The sequence below is a fragment of the Helianthus annuus genome, chromosome 9, assembly GCF_002127325.2.
Source record: "Helianthus annuus cultivar XRQ/B chromosome 9, HanXRQr2.0-SUNRISE, whole genome shotgun sequence".
Classification (NCBI taxonomy): Eukaryota; Viridiplantae; Streptophyta; class Magnoliopsida; order Asterales; family Asteraceae; genus Helianthus; species Helianthus annuus.
Genome location: NC_035441.2, coordinates 139,858,279 through 139,867,877, shown reverse-complemented (window position 1 = coordinate 139,867,877; position 9,599 = coordinate 139,858,279). Strand labels below are relative to the sequence as shown.

Sequence of the window (9,599 nt, the reverse complement as noted above, 5' to 3'; positions counted from 1 at the left end):
CATTACGAGTTCAACACATCCACTCGGAAGATCAACTCGCTGATGTACTCACCAAACCCCTTGGCCGAGGACCATTTTTACGACTACGATCCAAGATTGGAGTATCCGACGGATCCTCCATCTTGCGGGGGCATATTAAGGATAATACTAAAGTAAATAAGGGTGGAGATACAATAGAAAGTTCATTTGGCTAAGAAGGTTAGGAAGTGATCTTGACCATCCATTTAGTTAATCAAGGGCTAAGATTAAATGATGGAAATTGAAGAGAAGAAAAGAGGCGCGTGAGTTTGTTTAGGGGCTTTCTAGTCAATCCAAGGCAATAGTTTCTCTCTCCTCCAATTCCCCCCCCATTTTTAAACGTTAATAACTCTATCATACGACATTATTTTTTTATAAAAATTGCACCAAAAAAAACGAGCGTTTTTTATCTTTAAAACGAGTATACTATTGCTATATTTTCGAAAAAAAATTTGAAAACCCAGTTGCGTAAAACGCAATGGAAAAAACCCAGTTGCGTAAAACGCAATGAAAAAAAACCTAAAAAATGACATTTTTCTAAAACGCAATGCACCAAAAGCACAAAGAAATGTCTTATTTGTAAAACGCAATGGCCAGAAAACACAAAGAAATGTGTTATTTCTAAAACGCAATAGCCTAAAACCTCAAAAGAAAGTGTAGTTTCTAAAACGCAATGGACTGAAAAACATAAAAATGTGTTTTACCTAATTCGCAATAGACTAAAAACATTTCAAAATGTGTTTTTCTAAAACGCAATGGACCAAAAAACACATAAAAAATGTCTTTTTTCTAAAACGCAATGGCCTAAAAACACAAAGAAAATTGTTCTTTCTAAAACGCAATGGACTAAAAACACTACAAAATGTGTTTTTCTAAAACGTATTAGACCAAAAAAACACATAAAAAAGTGTTTTCCTAAAAAATAATTTGTTTTACCACAAAGGACTAAAACACAGTAAATTGCGTTGTAGCATTGCGTTTATAAACAATTGAAGAACACACTGTTTTAATAGTGTTTTAATGTTAATGATCTGGCTCATATGGATGGAACATCACATCAAACAATTTAAATATGTATTTCAAAAAGAAAATAGTTGAGGATTAAATATGTATCAAAGCTGTTATGGTAGAAGTTTTCAACCATAATTTAAAATCAATAAATTTAACACTTTTAGTTGGTGGGAAACGAGATTCCATTTCTTGGAAAACAGAATATGCCACTCATATTACAAATCCCAAAAACCCAATGCAGATTCATTACAAAAACGCAATGCCAAATTCTACAGAAAAACACAATACAAATTTTTATCTGAATCTAAAACTTGCCTTCCATTGTATCGACCCTTCGTATAAGGTAACCATTCCCTTTCTTTCTTTATTTTCTGTTATATGTTTGTCAAAACGCAATACAAAATTCTTATATGAATCTGTAGCAGGTGCCTCCATTATCGTTTCTTCCATAACAAGTAAAGGTTTCGTCACTTCCGTAAAGGGTTTTGCAGTTGCATCAACATCTAAGGTTTTCAGATCTGAGCGGATCAGGTTTTGGACGGAAAGACAAGCCGGAACGACGATCGGAGAAGCTAAAAATTCCAATTTTTCTTCTGCGGCGGTGGAGTGGTTGCGGTAGGCGGTAGAGTGGTGGTGGTGGGCGGCAATTGTGGTGGTGGTGGTGTGGGTTTGAGATGAATCATAAAAGAGAAAGACGTACTGCGTTTTTTAGATCTAGGGTTTTCATGAGACTAATTTGTGTTTGACTAAAATGCCCCTCCTGATGTTTTTTCTTTTTGTCACATGTCATAATCCTATTGCTTCCTATCCTTCCTAGCCAAAATAAACTTTCTATTTGATCATTTCCCAAGTAAATAATAATAACAATGTTAATTAGCTGTTTTTCCTTTTCTATTCAATTGTATTTTTAGATTGTATTGTGGCTGTTATTGACCATCGTAATTATAGGCTAGTCAATCTCCTTTCCTTGTAAACTGTACGTTGTATTTGGCTTATATAAGCCTTGTAATATTCGTAAATGAAATACACTTCTTCATATTCAAAACCATTCTCTCATAGTGTTTAGTGTATTTTAAACCTATAATGACATACTTCTTGATTATCTCAATGAGTGATCGATCAACCCTTAAATCTGATCCAACATGCATAAACCAATGATCCTAATCACCTGATCACACGTATGAATTACATGCAAAACCAAAACACACGTATGATTGTATGAATAACAAAACCAATACGAATGTGCCACATGCCTATATGAGTTACCACATTTATAACAAATATTTTATAATTCACATTGACTCTTTGGATAAATTTGTTATCATTTCTTGAGTGTTAAGTATCTGACATTCACAGCTTGGAAGGCCATTAAGGATATAAGATCTCATGGTTCTTAAAGGTGATCTAAAATGTTTATATATAGACATTTGTTGTTGTCTAACCAAGTTACATTACTAGGTATCTATGAGGGCAATAACCATGAAGTTGTTGGTTTAAGTCCCACAATTAGACGGGTGCATTAAAAATGTCTTTATCATCAGATAAGAACCTAATCCTGTAGTTTCTTGTGAGTTGAAGGATACCAATATGATATGTGTTTAGCATGTAATCTAAAATTGATAACACAATTCGATATTCTTAAAAAGGCAAAGCAAGTTTTTTAAGACGTAAGGTTATATATTTTGTTGTTTTCTTATCCGTGCTGGTTTTTACTAACCCTTTTTGCCCCCACTGACTAGAAATCATGAATCCGCTACAACCACTAGAGTGGGTGTTTATTTACACAAATTAAGGTTCATTTATTAAGCATATTAACAACATGATATCAACATTTTTTTTCTTGTGTAGTTTTGTCACTTGTGAAAATATAATATACATTGATATATTATCCATTTTGATTACCTTTGTGTTAACTTAATAAAAAAATGTCGATTGTGAATTGTGGTTCTTTCTCTTTCTAAAACTAGATGAGTGCAAGATGTAAAGGTTTGAGTAATCTAGTTGAATTTTAAGTCGTTTCCTTAAAATTACATGGTCACAAAATAAGCGAGTCATACACGATGTTTGATAATGAGTTAAAATTAGTATTAAGCACCCTCCGCGTTAACGGCGGGGGCGAACACTAATGCCACACTACTGTCAGCGACCACCGACACTGAAGTTACGGTGCTAATGCGAAGAAATTAATCCGAAACGTAAAACATAGAATAAAATAACTAAGTTGATCTAGGACTCGCGCGTTACGATGGACCCGCATATATTTTTTCCCGTTTGATAGGTTTATTGTAATCTATATATAATATATATCATTACCAATATACAAACCATAATGCATACATTAAAACAACCATTGTATCAATATGTTGCAAATTATATTTATACTAGATTTTGGCTAAATTAATTAGATTATTATAAATAGTAATAATTTACAAATAAAAAACACAACTTTGAATGGATCAAACCGATTGAATATGGTATATATAATGAAACCATTATTTGATTAGGGTACAACCACTTAAGCACAATTTACAACCATACATGCGTACAAAACAGATTGAATTTGGTAAGGTAATGAAACCATTATTATTTGATTAAGGTACAACCACTTAAGCACAACTTACAACTTATATTTGGTTAAGGTACAACCAATTAAACACAACTTACAACCAAAGATGCATACAAATGTTTCAAATAAATAGTATATAAATGTTTATCTATCCGTGTCGTAGGCTCGGTTGACTGCTAACATATTTGATAAACGCTTCTCAACATGTATATTTGTAAATTAACAAAATATAATATATATACTTCTACAATACACGTATAATTCAAAGTTGTTCTTGTTATGAACGAATACATGCCTCATTTTGTTCCTAAGCAAATTGTTGACCTCATGCACCGTGCCCCCACGTCCACATTTAGCGGGGAGTTGTAATCACTTTATTATTTTTAATTTGTTTTTGAAAAACAAAATATAAACAGGCTAAAAGAGTGCCTTGACATCGCATGATGCTCAGAACCATGCCATCAAGATCAGCCGTTGACACTGCACCACTTGTATAAATTCAACGTACCCCACCTCGGTCTCAAATCACACCACTGCACTTTAATCAACTCTCTTCACTCCATCTGATCCCACACCTTCTATTCTAGTCATGGAAACGCCCTACATCCGACTACAGTTGTTCACGGTGGTGCTGCTACTTTCTGCTGGACACCAACAAGTAACAGGAACACAGATCACATGTGACCCAGTGCAGCTCAGCTGGTGTTTGCAATCCATCGTCTCATACTTGCATCCCACCGCGGAATGTTGCCAGAAGCTCAAGGCCCAGGAACCATGCCTATGCCAAGAAACGTCTGACCCAACTTTTAGTGGCTATCTTTTGCTTCCCGGTGCCCAGCCGGTTTGCGCCGCATGTAATGTAACTTATCCTTATTGTCACTGATATATGCGGCCTGTGGTGGCTTATTATGGTTTTTGTGTGTGTGTATGTGTAACCAGTTTCAAAAATGTGTATTGAACTCTTTGAATGTTTGCGTTATCTTCTTGGTTTCAAAGTTCATGTTAGATCTCAAGTCAACTAAGTTTATCATGTTTGAGTTTACTATAAGGCAAGGCACAATCAGTAGCAGATTTAAAAAAATAATTGTACTGTGATCAGGCTTCGATGATATTTGATGAATCAAGTCACACATGATATATATTACACATAGAAGACAAATATCCTATACAATCACGCAAGCACCATACGCACAAATGCGAACTTAAATGTTATCGGGTGTTAGCTCTCAAGTAAACTAAGTTGATCAAATTTGAGTTTATTATAAGACATACAATCAACAGCAGATATAGAATTTTTTTATACAGTGGTCATGCTTCAATGATAGTTGATGAATCGAGTCACACACGTGGAAAATTGGATAAATTAATTGTGCAAGCACCGTAAGTACAAAAGGGAGTTTATATGTTTTCAATTTGAAGACAAGGTATTAGCACCATCAGATATGTCACTACGATATGCTAGGCCAATCAAAGATGACAATGCGTGGTTGGCAGGCCAAGGGGACTGAGTTTATCTAGCAAAACTCATCACCAACTACACTTGCGAAATTATCAACTCATGGCCATTTCTAAGAGTGAAGTCTCCAACTTATTGCCATTTCTATGGATAAATTGTCAACTAATCGCCATTTCTAATGGTGAAGTGTAAACTCATCATCATTCCTAATGACGAAGTCTCCAACACATCGTCACTCCTAATACTGAAGCGTCCTTGGCCCCTGACATCTCATCTCTGGTGAGGCTACGGAGTCAGGTTATGATCACCATTTTACATTGGCGATGACCCATTGTGAATCGTGATAAACGTGGGTATATCTTTTCTATTGAACAACGAAAATTTTGGTCATTTGACAGAAAAATAAAGAAGAATTTAAAAGAGTTAGTCTCAAGGACGGGAAAGGTGTAAAATCTAAACCATGGAGATTCAAAGGGTTGAATGTCCATTAACTGGACCAAACTAGTTAATATGATCGAACCACATGGACAAAAACGAACTTAACTCTAATCAAAATCTCAAAATCCAACATATAAGAATCACGAGAATTGCAAAACCGAATCAACCACGTACACAAAACCTATGTAAATAAGCCTAGAACAAACACCAAAACCCCACAATACCAATTTCCAAATTAAACTCAGATTGGACACTTATACTGCATAATCATATCACACCTTCTTTTTAGGGATGACATAGACTCATAGAGGCAATGTTTCAATGTGGTACAAAGTAGTAGGGTAGCTAAAGAATGTCTCTACAGATGAAAACTGGCATCATTAATAGGGATGCCAACCTAACATTAAATTATCGGACTAGGGTTTGGGTGAGTTTCAGGTCAACTCATAAATATTTGTAGCTAAACAAGTTGTTTTCATGTTATCTAGGTGATTTCGTCGGTTGACCCGTTCATTTTATAGTCTTTTTTAAATGTGTTTTATGTTATAGATATGTTGACATGTGAACATGAGATCTATTTAGCACCCTTATCGGTATACACTACGTATATGACGGTTTGTGTGAAGTTAGTTGTGCAGTATTTCGCTGGTGTTCTATCTATGTAGGTTCGGCAAAGCTAATGCGACCTCACACATTTTGGAAATTTATATGTTATGTACACTATCAAGATTTAAACAAGGGCATACACTTTTGGATATTCACCCCTATAAATAATTGGTAAACAAGAAAATCAAAAATAACATAATTCTTAATCTGATGTCATCTCAATTAATGGTTAAGGGTGCAAACCTCACTTTGAGAACTTTTTTTTTCATTTTTTTTCTCTTTTGCATTCAAACTACTTAAGTTACTAACTAGTCACACATAATAGATTGGCTAACCTTGTTATTTCTTAATCAATGAACGTTTTTTGTCTGTTTTTCTTTTTTGTGCAATCGTTTTAGTTTTTTGACGTTTTTCGTACCCATTATTTCTCTAATAGAAATCAACAAAAGCACGAGTTAATACTGTAAACAAAAAACTAAGGTCACTTTTTTTGTAAACTTAGGAATTTACAACTCCCTAGATAAAAACCCATGATATCCCTAAAAAGCTATTTTGGAAGTTTTCATGTCTTAAACTTCGTTGGCAATGTTTCTCCTTAATCCGACCTTACGTATTTCAATATTTTAAATTTTTTAACTTTGGCTATCAATATCAATAGTTTAAACCTTTATTTACGCTACATAGAAATTCTATTAACAATTAGTCACGTGTACCCCAAATTAGGCTCATCGAAAATACGGGTGTGACAACGTCAGGCAGGGCGAATGAAATTAGGGAATGGAATGTATGGTTTATAAATCTATCCTTATCCTAATGATCATGTGAAATGGAATGTGGATTATCACTTGTCCTATAGGACTTATGAATTAGAGTAATGAAAATTACTGTCCTACGTGACATATGGGAAGGAACGTGTCCTAAGGGATGTATGGAATGGAATCTGTCCTATGGGACATACAGAATGGAGTGATGAATATTAGTGAATGGAATATGTGGTTTATAAATTTATCCTACGTACGAACACGGTAGTTCAATATATAGGAAAGAAGTATGTTATGTTATGTTATTCCATATTTCGTTATGTCATGTTACATATGTTACGTATTATTATGATATGTTATGTACGTTATGCTATGTTTCTCTATGTTATGTTACGTTATATTATGATAGGTTGTATATGTTATGCTATGTCACGTCACATTACGTTTAATGTGGATTTGCACTACAAGAAATCGGACCTTTAGCGACGACCCAAAAAAGACTTTTCGCGACGAAATTCCGTCTCTGTAACCTATTGTGACCAAAATTAGTCGCAACAGGGTCGTTGCTATTGATCCGTTGTAATAGGGTGCAATTTTCGTCGCTATAAAGGCGTCGCTATAGATTGATGAGCGATGACGAAATTCAAGTTTGGAACTCCACTATCAACAAATTTGAGTTAAATTGTTAGTAGAGGGAATGATAATCAGTCGTGGATGATTGTTAACATAAATCTCTTAACAGATGCATAAACGCCAATCAGTGTTTGACCCGAACCCATTTTAACCTGAACCCATTTTGACCCATGACCTGACCCGTTTGCCAGGTCTATTCATTAGTCAATCGCCTACAATATCTGATTGATAGTGTTCATCACACAATGACCGCAAAAACTCACCTAGGGCATAGAAGAAAAAACCCTATCTAAAATTCTACTAATAAACAAACTAGGACTATAAATCACATATACATCTAGAAGGAAGCTTCGTGTCTACTTTACAATAAAATCCAAGCATGGTGCAAATGTAGAAAAGATTAAATTGGTGAAACAGAGCAAACCTGAACTCAGCTTGAAGAAGTGAAACAATGAACCTTCGAACTGAACACTCCAGACGATCGAAAACCACCGGTAATCGCCGGAAACATGTAAATAAAGATAAAATTAAACCCTAAATGAACAAAAAAGAAGATAAAGAGGATGGAACTTACCAGCGGCCGGTGACGGCGGTGGTTTCTTGCCCGAAATCACCGGAAAAAACTTGACTTCTCTGGAGGGAAGTGGGTTCTGCTGGAGGGTTTTAGGGAAAATTGAGTGAAGTGGTTTTAGGGGAAAAAGAGGATGTGTCTTTTATATGAATGTTCAGGGCCATTGCATACGAGGTTTAGTCACTGTAGCTTAATAAAAATGATCTTTTGTTTTTTCGTTTTTATTTACACTTAGGTTAAAAAAAAATAGAATTAAAACTTTATTTTTCTATTGGGACGAAATTTGGTTGGTATAAATATTTTCACAATGCGGGATGATTTCCCTCCACCTCGCCAAGTTTATAGAAGCCAAGTTTCGTCCCTATAGGGTTAAAAAAATGAAATTTCTTGGAAAACCTATAGCAACTAAACTTCGTTGTTATACCTTACCTATGGCGACGAAAAATTTCGTCGCTAAAGGGTTAGCCGCTAAATGCCTTATTTCTTGTAGTGTTGCAATGCATTTTAAAGAGTTTTGACCACGTTCCATGGAGGCCAGTTTCCATCTCAAAAGTGATGGGAATGAAAGTTTCAACGTTTGAGACTATAATGGCTGGGTGGATTTTAAAATCCATGATGTTTGTTGAGTGGTGTAAAAAGAAGAAGAAGAAGAAGATGAAAGAGAATCGAAGATGTAGCGGAAGGGGGGCAGTGTAGGGTTACCAGAAGAGAGTGACACATGATACCATGAAGGGTTATATCTTCTTATTTGATTGTCTCATTCCAACTTTCTTCACTAATTATTACAATATGGTATCTTATATTTTGAGATATGATTTGCAACAACTAAAGAGTTTACAAGTAGGGCTGTAAACGAACCGAACGAACACGAACAAGGCATTGTTCGTGTTCGTTCGTTAAGGAAATAAACGTGTTCACGAACGGTTCATGAACACTTACCGAACGAGATTTTATGTTCGTGTTCGTTCATTAACGAAATAAGCGTGTTCGCGAACGGTTCACGAACACAAACGAACACAAACAAATTTGGCGAACAAGACGAAGGATAAAGAAAGATGGCCCAGAGAGTAGTACTCGAACTTGAATCTCTTATTGTGGAACGGAGGTCAATCGTATTCATCGATGTAAATAATGAGAAATGAAAGGAAAATAATGCAGAAACAAAGTGAAAGTAGGTTATTTTAGGGTAATAAAATATATAAAAGTTTAATAATATAAAAAGTACAAATAAAATGTAAGAAAGTACAAAGATCATCAATTAAAACACAAACATACGAACATAAACGAACGCAAATCAACGAACGTTCACGAACACCTTACCGAACGTTCACGAACACAATCGAACGAACGAGACGTCTGTTCATGTTCGTTCATTTAACTAATCAAACGTAATATCTTGTTCATGTTCGTTCGTTTATTAAACGAACGAACATAAACGAACTTCCCGCCGAACGGTTCATGAACTGTTTGCTGAACGTTCGGTTCGTTTACAGCCCTATTTACAAGGGATATCCATTATATATCACTGCCTAATGTAAG

At 35.1% G+C, this 9,599-nt stretch overlaps 1 long non-coding RNA gene across 1 annotated transcript; it reads left to right on the top strand.

The window, feature by feature from the left end:
* Positions 1-1,217: 1,217 nt before the first annotated feature.
* Positions 1,218-2,074, top strand: LOC110874755. Its single transcript, XR_002556194.2, has 2 exons — positions 1,218-1,372; positions 1,455-2,074. It is a non-coding gene; the product is annotated as an uncharacterized LOC110874755 (long non-coding RNA).
* The last annotated feature ends 7,525 nt before the right edge of the window (positions 2,075-9,599 follow it).